This window comes from Lepisma saccharinum, chromosome 15 (genome assembly GCF_977018435.1).
Source record: "Lepisma saccharinum chromosome 15, izLepSacc3.1, whole genome shotgun sequence".
Lineage (NCBI taxonomy): Eukaryota > Metazoa > Arthropoda > Insecta > Zygentoma > Lepismatidae > Lepisma > Lepisma saccharinum.
The window spans coordinates 54,706,859-54,727,091 of NC_139243.1; the positions used below are offsets into that span (position 1 = coordinate 54,706,859).

Below are 20,233 nucleotides of genomic sequence, written 5' to 3' on the forward strand. Positions count from 1 at the left end.
AAATAAACGTTACACAAGATATACAGAAACAGTGGCGGAGGGACGTTTTTCATTAGGTGCGGGGTACAAAGTTCAGTCACCATATATTCACTATTTAATTTTTATGTACATTTCGCAGATCATTGTAGAGTGGACACAATTATTACTCGGCAAATTGTCCATGACTATTTTCACTAATATTTCTCTCGCATCCAACGTGTCTGTAAGGAATAGATTTTTAAGTATTCTGATCCAGAGGCTATTAGTAACTTGTTTAGCGTTTTGTTTCAATATTTGAAACTCTCATTGGGTAAAACAAAGAGCATGAACATGGTGATGGACAAGTTGATTGATAATATTTATGTATCCAATTGTACTGCCAATAAAAGAAGCAATAATCACAAAATGATTTATTTTTTCAACTTTCGTAAAATTTTATTGCTATTTTCAAGATTGTTTTTAACATGTTTTTATGACATGTACAATTCTGCAACAGATTAAATTCTAGGCCTCATTCCGTCCTTTTGTACTCATTTAAGGCACTTTTTAGTTATAAAGTTTTCCCAGAGTACAAATGAATGGATGTAACCAGTACATTCAGCAGCAAAATTTAGCAGTAGGCAAGCTGTCCGTCGCTATTTTTGTTTTTCTTCTAAATTCTACGTGTTTATAGGAAGAGGATTTCTTTCTCTGCTTATTTGTGTTTTTTCTGAACCCCACGTTGCGGAAAACAGAATGTATGAACTATTATATTGGATGTTGAGTATACAGTGGGATGCAAATTGTCCATGACTATTTTAATTAATTTTTCTCCTGCATCCTATCTGTTTTTTAAACAAAAGATTTTAAACCATTCTGGTGCAGAGGTTGTCAGCAGCTTGTTTGACATTATCTTTCAATTTTTGGGGCTCTCATTGAATAAAACAAAGAGATGAATATGGTGATGCATTCCTTGCTTGATGTTATTTTTATGTATTCCAATATATACAATAAGTTCACGGTGGTTAGAATTATTTTGGACGAGATAATGTGGACTGTCGTATGTGGCGCTGCGGTCGTTCAGAAATGTAAATGAATGTACGGTATAAAAAAACCTTTGAAGACGAAAAGCTTTCTGTAGGGAATAAATGGCGTTGTGTTTATATTATGAAGTTTGTTATAAAAGATTAATGGTATTTTTAGGTTGAGGAATATATAGTTCAAAATTATATGGGGCTTGTTATTCTTAAGTAAACTCGACACCCTGAGTATAATCTGTGTGTGTTTGGATACACAACATGCAAAAGTAACGTTCTTTTTTTCAAATTTAGCTATTGAAAACGAGATTCTTTGGAAGGTATCATCTTGAGTCATTTAATTTATTTGAAGCAGGTACCACATAATGTATTATACTGGGTATCCCACTTAAAAGTGGTACGCCTAACATTCATTCTGGCGTTCACAAATAAATGAGTGGAATCAGATTAATGTAGTTGCCTACACTGAAATATCGCATTACTTGAAGTCACACGTAATTGTTGAGTTGCGTTCGACAGTTTAAAAGTGATTGTTTGCGGAGATTGTTGTGCAAAAGTTTGCGGAGAAATGGTGCAGTTTGCAATTGAACACCGGATAGATATTGTTGAATTATACATAAAGACTGGGAAATATGCAATAAATACTGGGGATAGCACTTCTTCTGTTCAAAAGGAACTACCTGAAGTGCGATTATATCTGTCATTTTTAGTCTAGATGCTGATTTTTTGATTCAAAAGAGATTGTCACGCTTCATTTATTGCATAGTTTAGTGTAGACATGATAGTGCTTTGACCTCGTCCTGAAATAAAATTCGCTTGGGAGGGGGATCTTCCCAGAAGGGAAGTTTCTTAGGAAGTCTGTGTGCACAAAACAGTATTTTGAGGTCACAGAGGGATTTTTTCGCCTTGTTAGGTTTTGATTGACTTGCTTTATTTTACTTCGCTTTTTGTGCCACTTTTGGCTAATCGCGAAGATGGGGATGAGTGATGATATTGATGAATGGACACCCAGAAACATCCACGCCCAAGCCGGGATTCGAACCCGGGATCCCTGGCATCGTGACGCGATGTGCTAACCACTCCGCCACGGGGGCCACCTCGCATTGTTTGGGAAATATGATGTGTCTGAATGTATTCAAAGATTTAGGTGTTATCATTCAATAAACATTTCATACTTAGTGGCTGATGAGATGAATTTTTTTTCCAAATGGAAGATATTTTGTCATTTCTTACAAAGGTAAGCCATACTTTTTTTTCATTAAAACTAAAAATTTGTCTCAATTTTCCAAAACTAAATATATGCTTACAGGCCGAAACCAAGTGTTAGGTAATAATCAAAATCTAATTATTGATAACAACTCGTTTGAACCAGTTTCCAAATTCAAGTACTTAGGAATAATACTAACAAATGAAAATGATATTAAAGAGGAAATAAAAAGCAGGCTTAATTCTGGAAATGCATGTTACTTTTCATAAACTTTTGTCTTCTCGTTTAATATCTAAGAAACTGAAAGTTAAACTATACAAAACAGTAATTTTGCCTGTATTATTATATGGATGCGAAACTTGGTCCCTTACATTGAAAGAAGAACATAAATTGAGAGTACAGTAGAGCGTCGATTATCCGAAGTAATTGGGGGACATGGGTGTTCGGAAAACTGGTTTGTTCGGATAATCGAACTGTACATGTTTATTTGCCAAAAAGAAGTACTGTACAGTAAATTTATTCATAAAAACAGGCATCTCTTTAAGTATTACAAAGTAACGTACAAAGGCAACTTTAGTAGGAATATATAGTATGTGGTACAGTTTATTAAACAAAAATATGTACATATTACATACGCATTTTGCATGAACAATACATACACCGACAGAAGTGTGCTGATTGTTGAAACACAGCGACTGGCGGCTTGGCCGGTCAGCAGCGCCTTATGAAGGCCCCATTAGAAGCAATGTTCCGCCAGCGGTGGCTCAGTGCGGCGACTACTGTGGGAAACTTGGTTTGGGAGTGAGGGGGATGATGGACGGTAGGGTGGGAGAGTAACAGGTGCGAGCGAGTACACAGTTCGGTTAAGCGGTCATTCGGTTGACCGACGTTCGGATAATCGACGCTCTACTGTATTTGAAAATAAGATCCTTAGGAAAATATTTGGGCCTAAAAGGCATGAGGAGACAGGTGAGTGGAGAAGGTTACATAATTTAGAACTACATAATTTATATTCATGTCCAGATATTATTAGAATGATTAAATCAAGAAGACTTAGGTGGGCAGGCCATGTGGCACGAATGGGAGCGGAAAGAGGAGTTTACAGGATTCTTGTTGGAAAACCTGATGGTAAGAGACCTGTAGGAAGGCCAGACGAAGATGGAGGGATAACGTTGAGATGGACCTAAAGGAAATCTGTAGGGATGGAAACGAGTATATAGATCTTGCTCAGGATATGGACAGATGGAAGGCCTGTGTTGCTGCAGCCATGAACCTTCGGGTTTAAGAAGGCTAGAGAGTTAATTTGTTAGTTAGTTTCCATAACTAAAACAATATGAAAATCTTAAGACTAGAAGGAACAGTAAAATGCATGTAAAAATAACTGATTTAAAATTAATTACACCGAATTTTGCCATAAACCGCGAAAAATAACATCGAAATTTAGGGAAAAATGAAACTAAAACTTCACGTCCCTACCTATACGAGAGAAAATCATCCTGCGAGAACACAGCCGTCAAAAACATGGCGTGAAATCGCCTGGAAATTGTTTCAAACAAATGTCGCTAAAATGAGACAGAGAATCAAAGAGTGCTAACGGACAGAGATGTGTAGCAAAATCATATAAAAATTCAATTTTGCTTTTTCTTCTGCCTGCAAGAGAATAGTGGGATTCGTGAAGTAAATAAATATTTTATTTCCTTCTTCTTTGAAAAATTTCCTTACTGACTCAACATAATTTTCATTTTTCTGCAGAATTACATCTAACTAGGCTACGATTGTTAAACATCCCTTATTTTCCATGGAAAATCGCAATAAACTTCACTGTCCCAAAGTTTAGAAACGATTTAATTTAATGTTTAAAATTGGAATTGAGGATGTTTATTTACATAAAGTGTTCCGAGTGGAAATCCCATTTTCTAAAACGAAGAAGAGATATATTGCTTTAAATGTTGAATGATTCAAATATGTAAAAATTTTCAAGGGTATAAAAAAGTGTCGATTTGCTTAATTGCAGTTGAATCTATTTTCTCTTCCTCTCTCACACTCCACTCTCACGGTTTGTTCTTTATCTTCCTACGTCCTGTCTCTCTCTTTGTTTGTTCTTCTCTCTCCATCTCTCGCTCTTAACTCTATCTTCATTCCTCCCTATCTCTCTTTTTATTCACTTCTAAGTTTCAATATTTTTTTATTTCTAGTTCCTCCTTTATCTCTCTTACCTTCGTGTGTTCACTGTATTTATCATTCTCGCTGTTCCACCTATCTCTTTTGTTCCTATCTTTATTCGATTCTCTTTTATTCAATTCTACCTTATCTTCTCTAATTTCTGTTCATGGGTCTTTGTTTCTCTCTCTCCTTCTTCACATATATTTCTCGCACATACATTTTTCTCTACACAGTCCGACAATTAAGCATTGAGACTGATTTTATGTTGTCAAAATTATTGGGGGGCTCTAATCACTGAAATCAATTAATGAATAACTCACTCCCTCCCTTTTTTAAGTTTTGGCCTCAGTGTTCGGAATCTCGTAAAAGCCCATGAATTCCTCAAAAATATTTAAATTTTTACATTTACAATTCGAATGCAAAATGTCAATTGTTCACGGATGGATATGTTACAAGTTTCGTCAACCATAATAGCAAAACAGATCTCCCTAATATATCAATGATCTCGTTCTGAATGTTATGCGAGAGCCATTTGTAGCCCGAACGTCCCATCCACTCTCCTAGTTCATGCACATCTTCTTTTGAAACTCTTTTTAGTAAAAATGTTAACAATACTCATAATTATATACTTAGTATATAATAATAAGTCATGTGTTTTGCTGTCTCTGGTCATAGACACCCCCCCCCCCAAAGTTGATGGTTTAGCGGTCTCAGCCCCCCAAAGTTGATGGTCTAGAACATTTCAAATTTGCACTTAAAGTTAAGTTCATGTGGCACAATTCAGAGTAAACTTTACAAGAGAAGCAAAATAATACATTAGATTCTCTTAAGCAAAATTATTTGGGGGGCTCTGTAGCCACATCATTAACATTGGGGGGGGCTCGAGCTCCCCCAAGCCCCATGGAGTCGGCGCCTATGGTCCCACGTGTGCATTCTATCGGTGAAGTAATGTACATGGTGCAGCGTGGTTCATAATCTACAACCTGGCAACACTACTTGCGATGGCCATGCTGGGAATTATGACGCCATGTCGTGAAGGAAGTGTAAGGGCGTCCTCATGTAATCGCCATGAAGCAGGGAGTGAACATCAAGTTTCATGAAAGACATGCTGAAAACTGCTTGAATTCCATTGTTGTGGACGACAATACAAAGCATTTTCATTACGATCACTACGAAAGGACAAATCGCAGAATAGAAGTCGCTAAATTTACCAAGAGGCAAGAAAAATACAGTTCCAAAAATCAAAGGTGAAGACAATTGTGTTATTTTACGACAGTTAAAGCATTATTCATCATGTGTTTGTTCCAGACGGTGAAACTGTAATTGTCTGTTACTATCGTAGTGCTCTGAATGATCATGAAAGAGAACTGAGCGTTTCCAACCAGCAGCAGTTGGTTCCTGCTCCACGATAATGCACGGTGCCAGGGAGCAGTGGTTGTCTAGGTATTCCTAGTCCAAAAACAAGTGAGGGTGTTGAATAATCCTCTCTACTTCCCAGATTTATCCGTTTGTGATTATTTCCTGTTCCAGTAAGTGAAGCTTCTGCTGAAATTACGCACTTTTTAATACACAGGAACACCCAACATGTTGTGACATCCAATCTTCAAGTCGTACAACATGAAGACCTGTAGATGTCGCTTCAATCGTTAGCCAACAGTGTCAATTGCTGTATTGACACAGGAGGGATGTACTTTCAGTAATAAACAGACAATATTAAAATATTTTGTATCCTTTTCATTTCACAACGACTGTCTCATTACTTAATTGTAGGACGGTGTATTTCTATATGTGGTTCTATCGCTTCTCTATGTCTAGTTTTTATTTTTCTATCTGTGTCTACCATTCATTTTCTGTTCATATCTGTCTTTCTTTCTTTCTTTACATCACTGTAGCTCGCTTTGTGACTATTTTTTTCCTACCTTTCTTTTCCTGGATGGGGGTCGTGTCGTTTTATTTGTCGCTTCTGTGTGAAAGCTCCATAAGGGACTTTTAGACAGAAGGAAAAATCAACACGCGTCCCTTAAGTATATGAGAAAGCATTCAATGTCTTCCCGGAGAGTAAGTCTTTCTCCAAAATCATATTTTTTACATAACTTTTCTAGAAGTTGTTTTTTTAAACATCCTGAAATAAAATTTCATTATTCTTTATGGTTTATTTATTCAAATTAATATCCGGGGTGGGTGATAAGGTAGTAATTTTTCCGACCATGTCCCCGCATAAAGCGGCTCTGGGGCTCACCAAACTTCAAACCAATGGGTACTTTGGGGCAACACTGGTGGCAAAGGCGGCCAGAGCGTGGTGCTAATCACATCAAAGCCAAAAAACTTAGATCGAGAATGTGTGGGGCCCTACCCCCACATCCCCTAAATGTGCCTTCATGGCACGGTACTCTATTCACCTGAAACTTTGCATTACTATCCTAATAAGATTAAATTTTCCAAAAACCTTAAAGCGGCCACGTTGATGTTAGAAGCTCTATAGGTTATTGTGCTTTTGAGTTACCCTGTATCTTAACCCACATTTAGTTAATAAAACTTGAGTTGGAAACACTGGCAAATTCAAGTAATGCAAGATGGGGATACGTCATGATGGATCGGCGCTGCCAAAAGGAAGGCAGAGGGCTCCATCGTCGGGACTTTGTAGCTGTTAATCTCGCTGCAAGGGAGTTCTCAGACACCGGGGAGAAAAACCGCCTGTTGGTCCAGATGCCAAGAGGAGGCTGCGGGTATTTTTATCCACGCTCTGGTGCAGGGGCGGATGCTCTGTTCTTTGCGACGTCCACACCCACCTCTTCTAAACTATGCGGCTCAAAGAGGACACGGTCCCCCAAATTCGACAACGTAAACAGCACTGTGTGTGTTCATACGCACAGATAGAAAAGAGCTGATTTCCGTGGCTGAATGGTTAGCAGAGCACGCTACGGCACCAAGGTTCTCGGATTCGAATCCCGGCCTGAGCATTGACGTTCTTTGTGAGTGTCCCTTCATCGATTTCATGTTGTATCTTTCCATTTACGTTACTTTAAGTTAGTTTTCGTTTTGGTTTTTTATGTTACTTTCAATTTTCTCTCCATTTCCTATTTTTCTATTTCAGTTATTCTACGTTACTTTTTATTTTCTATCTTATTTTATTTTACTTGACCTTTTTACCTCTTGGGTTAATAGCAACGCTGAGGATGAATGATGAATTGATGCGCAGAAGCCTGAGATCATGGGCGTAACTTGGGGGCAAAATCGAACTTTGGGCCCGGGGGTTCAAACTTAGGACTTAATTTTTGGGGTGGCAGAATCAAACTTGGCAGTTAACTTTCGGGGGCGGGATCAAACTTGGCAGTTAACTTTCGGGGGCGGAATCAAATTTGGCAGTTAACTTTCGGGGGCGGAATCAAACTTGGGACTTAACTTTCACTTTCGGGGTCCGAATCAAACTTGCGATTTAACTTTCAGGGGCAGAATCAAACTTGTGATTTAACTTTCAGGGGCAGAATCAAACTTGCGACTTAACTTTCAGGGGTAAAATCAAACTTGCGACTTAACTTTCAGGGGCAGAATCAAACTTGCGACTTAACTTTCAGGGGCAGAATGAAACTTGCGACTTAACTTTCAGGGGCAGAATGAAACTTGCGACTTAACTTTCAGGGGCAGAATGAAACTTGAGACTTAACTTTCAGGGGCAGAATGAAACTTGCGACTTAACTTTCAGGGGCAGAATGAAACTTGCGACTTAACTTTCAGGGGCAGAATGAAACTTGCGACTTAACTTTCAGGGGCAGAATGAAACTTGAGACTTAACTTTCAGGGGCAGAATCAAACTTGCGACTTAACTTTCAGGGGCAGAATCAAACTTGCGACTTAACTTTCAGGGGCAGAATCAAACTTGCGATTTAACTTTCAGGGGCAGAATCAAACTTGAGACTTAACTTTCAGGGGCAGAATCAAACTTGCGATTTAACTTTCAGGGGCAGAATCAAACTTGTGATTTAACTTTCAGGGGCAGAATCAAACTTGCGACTTAACTTTCAGGGGTAAAATCAAACTTGCGACTTAACTTTCAGGGGCAGAATCAAACTTGCGACTTAACTTTCAGGGGCAGAATGAAACTTGCGACTTAACTTTCAGGGGCAGAATGAAACTTGCGACTTAACTTTCAGGGGCAGAATGAAACTTGAGACTTAACTTTCAGGGGCAGAATCAAACTTGCGACTTAACTTTCAGGAGTAGAATCAAACTTTGAGGGAAAATGTACCTTGTTTGCCCCCCTGGAAAAATACCTTACTTGCCCCTCCCTGGAAAAAATCCTGTGGACGTTCATGTCAACAGCACCAAGATATTTTAACTCAGTTTCAAATTTATGAATTGTAAAATAATACTAATAATACAAGGTAAAATAAACGTCTATGACTGAGGGACAAGATATTTAATCTTACTCCCCCCCATGAGAAAATATCCTGCTAGAGATCTACATGTTTCAGCCCATATCTCGTTACGCTGCCTCCTTCGACCCTGTATACATTTCCTATCTCAAATTGTTCAGCGACGCATCACGTATTCCTGTTTCATTTTGGCACGGTTTTTACTGAATCACCCTGTATGTTTGCGTAGAGAGAGTAAAGAAGAAAGTCTATACACTTCTCTTGAACCACATTTTTAACAATTCTGACTTTGAAAAGTGATTTAGTCATCATAAATTTTCCTTTCCTTTTCCCAGGTGGTTAAGCTGCAGCATCTCGGTGCTTCCCTGCATCCGTGCGGGAATAATTCATCTGTTCTCCCAGCCTCCCGAAGGAACTGTCTGGTCCACTTCGAAATCTTCGGGCGTCATCGCTGTTGTCCGGGCGTTTTCTCCAGCTGTTCCTGGAACGGAGCCCGGAGAAGGATATAAGCTTCCTGGAGGCAGGGGAAAAGGGTTGATGGAGAATCTGCTCAATTAACTCCACCCTTCTCTCAAGGAATTCTGGATGAGAACATTCATTCCAAAACCCCTTCAACTACGAGCAATTTCTTGTAAGTAAAATCTGATTGATATATTTCTGCGTTTCTTTTCTGGGTGTTACTTTTCTTTTCATAAACTTTTATCTTCTATAAGAAACTGAAAGTTAAAATATACAAAACAGTAATTTTGCCTGTATTATTACATGGATGTAAAACTTGGCCCCTTATAGTATTAAAAAAGGAACATAAATTAAGAGTATTTAAAAATAAAATCCTTAGAAAAATATTTTGGCCTAAAAGAGGTGAGGAGACAAGTGAGTGGAGAAGATTACATAATTTAGAATTGCAGAATTTGTATTCCTGTCCAGATATTATTAGAATAATTGAATCAAGAAGACTTAGGTGGGCAGGCCATGTGCCACGAATGGGAGAGTTTACAGGATTCTTGCTGGGAAACCTGATGGTAAGAGACCTGCAGGAAGGCCAAGATGAAGATTGAGGGATAACGTTGAGATGGATCTAAAGGAAATCGGTAAAGATGGAAAAGATTGGATTGGTCTTGCCCAGGATAAGGACAGATGGAAGGAAGGCTTGTGTTGCTGCAGCCATAAACCTTCGGGTTTAAGGCTGAGTTGGTTAGTTTTCTGCCACTTTTGGCTAATTGCGAAGATGATAATTAAATTGATGAAGGAACACTCACACGCCGAAACTCCTGGCGTCGTAGCTCACTGTGCTAACCATGACACGTTCATAGATTTATTTCAAGTATTATTTATCTATTAAACGAAATATTATATTTATTAATAATAACTTAATAATACTCAGCGGTGAACGATGAGACTCGGTAAAGTACACAGACTCCTCTCAGGTACAGGGATAGTGTTAGGCAAAGACAATATTCACAGCACAGAGAAATAAAACCACATTGCTGCAGTAGATAAACCAAAAGGTTTTATTCTTTATTTATTGCAATTATAATGCGAATATACTTGACACGAAGGCGATGATTTCGCTGTGTCGATGAATTGACTCAACTAAAAACGCATGAAACTCAATGCGTGGCTATCGGCATGCCTATATGATCACATAGACCTAGCTTGCGCCCGAACTACCACATCAAGAAATATGCAATAATAACTGAGCCAATATTTGCTCTTTAGCCTTTTATTTCCAAATTAATCCTTAGGCTAGCTTTATTTCTTAACGTAGAATGGTTGCAGTATTGTGCATAGCATCAATGCATGGCTATCGGCGCACCTATGGTCACATAGGCCTAGCTTCCGCCCCGAACTACCATACCAAGATGTATGCACAACACCGAGGAGTTCTTTTTAAGTTTAAAAGCTTCGTCGATCCGTGACGAAAGTGCGATATTCCTTATGCGATATCCTCGCTTTTGTACTATTTTCGAGAACACAGATTGAAGTACAGACGAATCACTCACTATCTGCAAAAGGATACTATGAACCCTCCAGTACTCGCGCGGGTGGCCATTGTCACCCAGCCCCTTTGTTTTCGTTACCGACAAGCAGTGCGCCTACCCGTGTTATTGCACTTGAAAATCAGTTGGGTGACACTTGTCCCCCGCGCGATTAACGGCGTTATGAATGCACCAAAGCGTTCAAGACTGTAAGAACTCTCTTAGTTTGGACGTATTGCTTGGCGAGAGTTCTGATGAAGACGATGTTGTGGAGAATGATAGTGACGATGGTGAAGAGGACCATTTAGATGTCCAGGACGATCTCTTTGACACCGAAGAAGCAGATGAGCTACAATACGACCAAGTGGAATATACCGAAAATGAACTGGCACCAAATGCGGAAGAAGAATCCGGTGATGAAGAGAACATCCGATTTGCAAATTTATACATGGTAAGAGACGAGTTTAAAATGTAATGAAGTGGAGAAAGTATCCCCCTCAGCCCAGAAATGTACGAACCAGAGCTGACAATATTATTTTGCGGTTCCCAGGACCAACTGGACAGGGTAGGGAAACAAGCAGTGCTATTGATTGCTTTGTACTTTTTATGGACGATAACGTTATTAGAACTATAGTTACATCAACCAACATTTATACTGACCATATAATTAATTAGCCGAGACAGGGACGCCAAACACACGAATGTTGTTGAAATTCATGCTTTCATAGGCATTTTGCTACATTTTGTTTGGGCAGTAACAGTAAAAAACTAAGCAGGGGTGGGACAACTCTGCAGGGACTGGTGTGAAAGTCTGTTATCTTGCCATGAGTGAGAATAGATTTCATTTTCTCATGCGATGTTTTCGTTTTTATGACATCAGAGATCGTCAGCAGCGAAGAGAAACTGATCGCCTTGCGCCTGTCGGAGAAGTCCTAGAACTTGTGGTGGTCAACGCCTCAATCATTTACAAGTTCAACAATGCTGCAGCTAAACCACCTGCAAGACGAGAATTCCTGAAAAGTTTGGCGTTGGAACTCATAAAACCTCTGACTGATAGTCAAATCCAGCTTCCTTTCATCCCCGTACATCTGAAGAGAAGAGGAAAGGCCCTTCTTCGAATCGAAGAAACTCCACAGCCTGAGCGCAGACAACAAGGTAACGGTAGAGGTCGCTGCTATCTGTGTGGGAGGGCGAGAGACAAAACAACCAGAAAACATTGTGAAAAATGTGGACGTCATATCTGTAGTGATCCTTCGTCAATTGTTTGTACTGAATGCCTGGGATGGGACTAAGGTAATACAACCATTGCAACTGTAAAATATTGCTGACTTCTTAGTACTCTTACGTACAAATGCATTTCTGTAGTTTAACATCCATTTCATTCTTGATATCCAAAATGTGAAACAAAATTAGGACATTATAGGCCTAGTTATTACATTGAAATTTTCAGCCTAAAATATGCGTAAAAAAAACATTACAAGTAACAAACATTGTTGTGACTATTCTCTTTCTATATGTAAAATGCAGAGTACGCTTTAGCGATTTTTTTGCCTTGTAATAAAGACCAAAATATGTTAATATATATGTTTATGAATTCTCAATAAAGCTGTCTTTCAGATGAGCGAAGAGTTTTACAATGTTACCCTGCATTAAAAAAAGGTTATGGTAGCCTAAAGTTTAAGTTATTTTTTCCATGCAAAATTTTGTAAAATAACGATTTGGTAATTTTTTTTTACAACACCTGTTCGATACAAAAATAATTCAAAAAATACTTTAAGTATCACTAGAATAGATTGAAAATATAACACAACAAGAAAATACACCATACTATAATTAGTATTTTCGAAAAAAATAGAATACCTTATGGGTGACAAATGTCACTCGCGCGAGTATCCGGGTTACGGGAGGCTGCGCGAGTACTCGAGGGTTCAAAACTGACATCTACACATGTTTAGAAATACAAATTCACATAGTGCACTCTCGCAAACATGAAGATATATTAAACTACTCATAATAGAGAATAAAATACAATAAACATTAAACAAAAGATATACATTACAAAGAAGGTGCATTATTACATATAATAACATGGAAATTACGCGTTCTTTGCTCAAAATAAATATATAGTGACATATTTTAAAGTTGTGACGTCACATAAAAATATGGATCATATCAACCACTGCGCCACGCACGTCGGCTGTTTCGATATAGTGTTCGTCAACTGTGGGCAGTGAGAAATGTACTCGTGGAAGGAAATAATGTTTTTTTTTTAAAGTTTACTTTATGCACAGAAAGGCTAATCGGCAAAGAGCCTGCGCAAGTAGTGATGCGAGACGGCTCCACCAATGAACACGTAAGAGGGAACGGGATTGCATCATTCCCACTTGATCTCTCCCCCCTCTCCACTGCCGGTATGCGCGTTCTTGGTCCAGAGATATCCTGATCAGGGTATAAATGAACTACGTATTCTTAAATATACTAAACTTTTTAAAATCAGAAAAGCAAACTACGAATCTTTAGTAAATATAATCGATATTATTTTTATTTTTTGTTTCCTCGCTTCGCCCTGTAAATATCACATACGTACGTAAGAAGAAAATATCGAAGGACGCACATGCAATGTCGGTGCTTGGTAGTGCGGAGGATAAGGGGGGGGGGGCACAATCCTGCCTAGGGCGCCAAAATATCCTGATATGGGGATGCTGATCGGGACTGGACCTACAGTTTAAAGTGGGATATGTGCCTCCACCGACTATCGAACCCGAGTTCGACACTAGGTGGTTTAGAGTTTATATATTTGGTACGGTCAATAAATAACGGGACTAATGCCTTGAAAAGCGAAATATAGTGACAGAGTGATGAAACTTACGGTATATGTAGGCCAGGCTGGGGTACGCCACATGTCTGCGAGACGAGTTCCAGACCACGTCGCCAGATGGCAACACTGGCAGGGAAGGGAGATTGTGTATGTGTAATTTGCCTACAAGGCGCCAGTCAGTCATTCAGTGAGGTGAGTCATGGCGTCAGTGTCAGGTGCCACAAAGGAGGCTCAGCGACGCGTGATACAGTTTTTGACTGTTTCCTGGAGCGCATTGTGGCAATGGACGAGATCTTGCTCAGCCAGTATACGCCAAAGAGTAAGCGCGACAGCAAGAAGTGAGCAAGCAAGATTTTGTCCACTGCCACAATGCGCTCCAGGAAACCGTCAAAAACTGTATCATGCACACTGGCGCCATGACTCACCTCACTGAATGACTGACTGGCGCCTTGGAGACACATACACAACCTCCCTTACCTGCCAGTGCTGCTACCTAGTGATGCGGTCTGGCGTCTGGAACTCGTCTCGCAGACATGTGGCGTACCCCAGCCTGGCCTACATATCCCGTAAGTTTCATCGCTCTGTCATTTTATTTCGCTTCTTCACGGCAGTAATCCGGTTATTTATTAACCGTACCAAATAACAATAATAATAATAATAATGAATACTGAAATGAATACTCATTCAGAACAATGTTAGGAAAGTACAGAATGGAGTAGGCCTGTGTCAAAATAAATGACTGTATCATCATACTACACTCTCCACGCTAGAGGTCTGTGGTTCGAACTCGTCCTGGTCATGGGCGTTGTTTCTGAGTATCTCTTCATCAATTCATCATAACATCACTCATCCTCATCATAGCGCGCTGACCTTGGTGCTCTTTGTGGGTGACCCTTTATTAATTGCATATCATCTTCCCGATTGCAGAAAACTGAGGCTAAGTAACAAAAATCAAATCTAATTTAAAAATTGGGAGGGAGGGGGGATGCAGAGAAACAGATAGAGAGAGAGAGAGAGAGAGAGAGAGAGAGAGAGAGAGAGAGAGAGAGAGAGAGAGAGAGATTAAAAATGAAATAAAATTCCAGCTATATAACCACACAACATCACCAACACTGAACCATGTGTTTTGTTTGATTTGTTTAGATGAGATAAGACCTATTTCATCCATTTCGCCCCTACCTCTCTCTCTCTCTCCTCTTGTCTTCCACATCGCATTCTCCTGCACCCCCTCCGCGTAAAATTAGAAAACCAAGAATAAAGAGTACTGGCAGCTAGAACCTGGACGTTTTCCAGCAACTCCAGAACCGGGAGACTGCATTGCAAAGACTTTTCATTCTTTTGAGTGAGTCCTTCCGCTTCGAGTTGGGCCTGTCAAGGACACGCCCTCGTGATGCATGGGGCTTGCATATAGCACCACCCGAAAGATTTTCCTACCCGCAACGAAAAAAAATAAGTTCCACCTGGCAACATTGTCAGTTTCATGAAATCGAGAGTCGAATCGGCTTCGAAACAACGAATCAGCGATAAGCTGAATTCCCTTCGACTGACATCGAACATTTTCGAGTCACAAGGCACCGAACGTTGCTGGCGGGACGAAACAAATGAGCGTCGGAAATACAGTATTTGCCAGACGAAACAAATGAGCGTCGTATACACAGCATGTTGCCACACGAAACAAATGAACGTTGGATACACAGTATGTTGCCAGACGAAAGAAATGAACGTCGGATACACAGCAAGTTGCCAGACGAAACAAATGAGCGTCGGATACACAGCATGTTGCCAGACGAAATAAATGAACGTCGGATACACAGCAAGTTGCCAGACGAAACAAATGAGCGTCGGATACACAGCATGTTGCCAGACGAAACAAATGAACGTCGGATACACAGCAATTTGCCAGACGAAACAAATGAGCGTCGGATACACAGCATGTTGCCAAACGAAACAAATGAACGTCGGATACACAGCATGTTGCCAGACGAAACAAATGAACGTCCGATACACAGCATGTTGCCTGACGAAAAAATGAGAGTCGGATACAAAGCATGTTGACAGACGAAACAAATGAACGTCGGATACACAGCATGTTGCCAGACGAAAAAATGAGCGGCTGATACACAGCATGTTGTCAGACGAAACAAATGAGCGTCGGATAAACATAATGTTGCCAGACGAAACAAATGAACGTCGGATACACAGCATGTTGCCAGACGAAACAAATGAACGTCGGATATACAGCATGTTGCCAGAAGAAAGAAATGAACGTCCGATACATAGCATGTTGGCAGATGAATAAAATGAGCGTCGGATACAAAGCATGTTGACAGACGAAACAAATGAGCGTCGGATATACAGCATGTTGCCAGACGAAACAAATGAACGTCGGATACACAGCATGTTGCCAAACGTAAAACTGGGGACAGAGAGAGAGATAGAGAGAGAGAGAGAGAGAGAGAAAGAGAGAGAGAGAAAGAGAGAGAGAGAGAGAGAGTTGTTCAGCGCCGTTACTGGATAAAAGTTGGACAATAATACATAAAGCACGGAACATTAGTACACAAAATACCCAAACACTGTACAACCAAGCCAATAAAAACATCTGACAGACGTACGCTTGGCAACGTTGTAACGGAAAAGCGGCGTAACCCCTACAGCTCTTTACTTCGCAACTAAGGTTGTTGACACTCATCGATGCACCCCCCCCCCCCCCCGAAGACAGTTGGTGGACAGATAGAGCTATGTAGCAAGAAGTACGTCAGCCGTCAGTTGGGCTTGCAATCAGTTTAGTGAAATTTACACCAGCCAAGGACCTAACCGCGACTTTATGGGATGACTGGAAAATACAGAGTATTTCAAAATGATTCATCGAATTTCAAATTGTAGTTTATTTCGAGTTTACCAATCCAGAGTAAAAAATGACATGCCATTTTGAATAAAATCTCATTATAATTCATATAATACTCATGGGCATCACCAGAAACTTTGTAAGGGGTGTCAGGCCACTGATAAAACTTGAAGAGTACAAATTCATAACAATAAAAATTATTTTTATAATGGTTATGACTATTATTATATAATACTAAAAAAATTATAATCTAATAAAAATAAACCAATTTTATCCCAAATTCATAACAAATCGCTTCAACAAATGAGTGAATATCCAGCAGAACTGTATTTCATTATCTTTTTTACACAAGGGCCGCCTCGATGGCGCAGTGATAGCGACATTTCCTTGTAGTCAATAGGTACCGGGTTCGATACCCGGTGGAGGCACATAGTCGTTCGGATCCCACATTAAACTGTATGTCCAGTCCCGATAAAGTGGACTTAAAACGCCAAATGAATCTTTTTTACATTTCACACACTTAGGTTACTAAAATGCCCAATTCACTTCTGTTATATCTCGTTCAAGAAAAAGTTTAAGAGGAAATTTTAGTCATAAAGTTTATGTAGTGTGACGCCTCACATAAAACAAATTTGTGGAATTTTGAAAACTGTGGAACAATTTATTTTAACTTTCAGTGGTAGAATATGATAAAACATAACCAGCTAGCTTTCTGTATTTGACAGTCAAGTTTTTCTATCAAAGGCAGTTTTTGCTGCCTCAGACCCTCCTGCCCTTAATTTAAACATTTCTCTAATAATAAAAAGCATGATCATGTTACAGGGTGAGTCACCTAAAATTACCACCGGAAATATTTTGTGAACAACAATAAATATTGATATATAGGTATGAGAGGGGCTCATGAAATTAGTGGACACAACACGTTCAACAACGTAAGGAAGTACGATTTTCAACAGAAACTTAGTTTTTCTTAATGGAAACCCCATTTCATTTTCAGCTCATTTGAAAGTACGGAAAAAATCATTAAGAATGGCGTTTGTTACATTGTAATACGTTAAGTAGTTCCCAAGTAATTGTAACGTGAAGTTGACGCTTGAAACAAACATTCTCACAAGTTGAGTCGTGTGTCGTAACATACTTAGCCTATCCCCCCTTTTGATGCCATTCGTGTATTGTAACAAACATGTTACTCTTCTGCATACTATTCGTTGTGCTTAGGGAAGTTGTTACGTTCCAACAACTGCAGGTTACAATAAAATGTATAGTTTGTACATAAGTAAGCTTTGACAAATTATCTAAAAGTTCTGATACATCTTTCTGAGTTATTATTATTTCGTTGTTTGTTTTATATAAAAATATTTATTGGTTGTGGACAAAATCCATGCACCAGTTAACAATTTATCAATTGGTATTATATACATGTATGCACATAATATTTACTCACAATTATTCCTTTCATAATAAATAGTTACCAAATCTCATTACATTTTTACAGAATTATATTCGACATATTAAGATATTTTGTAAGAATATAGATTACCGAGGATGAAGGTGAAGTCAGTAAACAAGGCAGTGTCAGTGGCGCTTTATGTCCACTCCTGTACAATTCCTGTAAAAATGGTTCTCTGTAAGTTTCATAAAGTTTGCATTGAAATATAATGTGGTTCGGAATTACAGTATATTCATTGCACAAACAAACTGGCGAAGTCACTAAATTCTTCTTGTAAAGGTGAGCTGCGGCGATAGTGTGATTTAACCTGCAGCGCATTATACGTAGTTGTGAGGGAACTCCGGGAGAGTTCAATCTGTTTAAACCAACATTCCTCTGGAATTCTTTCTTGTATAGAATAGTTCGCCCTATCGCATTGAGTACCAGTATTTGTCCACAAGCTTTGCCAGTCAGTAAATAGTATTTTTTTTAGTGTGTGATTCCAAAACTACGGACGGAAACTTTATTGAAAGCGGCTGTTGGATTGTTTGATTCGCTGCATATTTTGCCAAAGTATCTGCTATATTGTTCCCTTCTATTAAAGAATGTCCAGGTGTCCAAATAAAGTTGATATCATATCCCAATCTCGTTAATTTCAGTGTGAGTATTCTTATGTTAACAATGTACCACTCCGTATGACATGACCATGATGCAAACTGTAAATAATTTAGCACAGAGGCTGAATCGGTTGCAATTAGAACTGAATTTAACTTCTTTTGTACATAAAGCAATGCCTGTCGTATTGCAAAAGCTTCTGCAGTGTAAATGGACAGATACGATGGCAAAGGAAAAATTTTGAATTCTGCAGAATTATCACAGGAAAATGCTGCTCCTGTTTTTCCAGACGTTGATTTTGAAGCATCTGTATATATGTGATATTCGCATTGTAATTTTGACTGTATGTAGTCTTGATATCAGTGATATGCGGTGATGTCGACACTTGGGGTAGCAATCAGTGGCGTGCCCAAAGGAGGTTGATGTGGGTCATAATCCCCCTCCCCCTTTAGGGCCCAGTATTCCTAAAAATAGAACGTCAAAGAAAGGAAAGGGTTGCAAAATGAGGAAGGACTACTGAAAAGAAGTACACGCTAATCCCACCCACTTTCGAAAATCCAAAACATGTTGATTTGACTATTAAGCCAGAGATCACGGGTTCGAATCCCGACCTGGACATGGGTGTTATTTGTGTTTGTCCCTTCATCAATTTTATCGTACCATCTTGACGATTAGCCAAAAGTGTAGGAAAACCGAAGTAAAACAAACCAAATCAAACAATCAACCAATGATTTGATTTGATTTATGCTACTTAGCGTCGCTGACACATTTGGTTAATCGCGAAGATGATACAATACAATTAATGAAGAGACAAACACAAATAACACTCATGCCGAGGTCGGGGTTCGAACCTGGAACTCGTGGTGTCATAGCGTGCAGTGATAACCATTCCCCCGCGGTTGGTTGATTTGGTGTTTTAAGTCCACTTTATGTACATAAAAGCTAATCGGGACTGGACCTACCTTTCCAAAGGCTATAAATCCTGCATAAAAATATTTGTTAATTAAAAAGTATAAATATTAAACATTCCGCCATCAGTTACATATATAAATGTTAATTGGCGTTCATTTATTTACGTCATAATTTTCAGTACATTCTCGTTTGGTCATGACAAATATTTGAGTTTTCAACTTTTTATCATTGCAGCTAATACATTTTGTCTTTCTTTCAAATTGATTTATCAAATTTATCAAATAAAGCAAGGGCGTAACAAAGTACACTGATTAATCAGACGTTTGTGATAGTGTACTTACGTCAGTACTGTTGCTGAGAAAATAGTATTTTCAAACTGAAAAGACCGCGATGATACTTATCTATGACGAGTGTAAGAAAAATGCAGCACATGCGTGCAGGCTGTATGCGCGACGGCATTTGCGCTCGGCTCTGCCCGACAGGCGTAAAGGATGCGCCTTCACGCTCAACTTCAGTTACAATTACTTGAGAACTACTTGACGTATTACAATGTAACAAACGCCATTCTTAATGATTTTTTCCGTACTTTCAAATGAGCTGAAAATTAAATGGGGTGTCCATTGTTTCTGTTGAAAATCGTACTTCCTTACGTAGTTGAACGTATTGTATCCACTAATTTCATGAGCCACTCTCATACCTATATATCTGCGAAAGCAGTTTTTCAATATTTATTGTTGTTCACGAAATATTTCCGGTGGTAATTTTAGGTGACTCACTCGGTATATTTACAATTTTCATTATGAAAAAAAATGCCTTATTTTTTGAAAATACTTTAAGTGTTACTATTAAAGAACATTTATTGTAGGTATTTAATATCTACATAATGACAGCAAAATA

The 20,233-nt window shown here is 39.0% G+C and overlaps 1 protein-coding gene across 3 annotated transcripts in view; it reads right to left on the minus strand.

Moving 5' to 3' along the window:
* LOC145999709 (uncharacterized) overlaps positions 1-20,233 on the minus strand; it is a 653,269-nt gene that overhangs the window by 248,561 nt on the left and 384,475 nt on the right. The gene's annotated exons all lie outside the window — the stretch shown is intronic.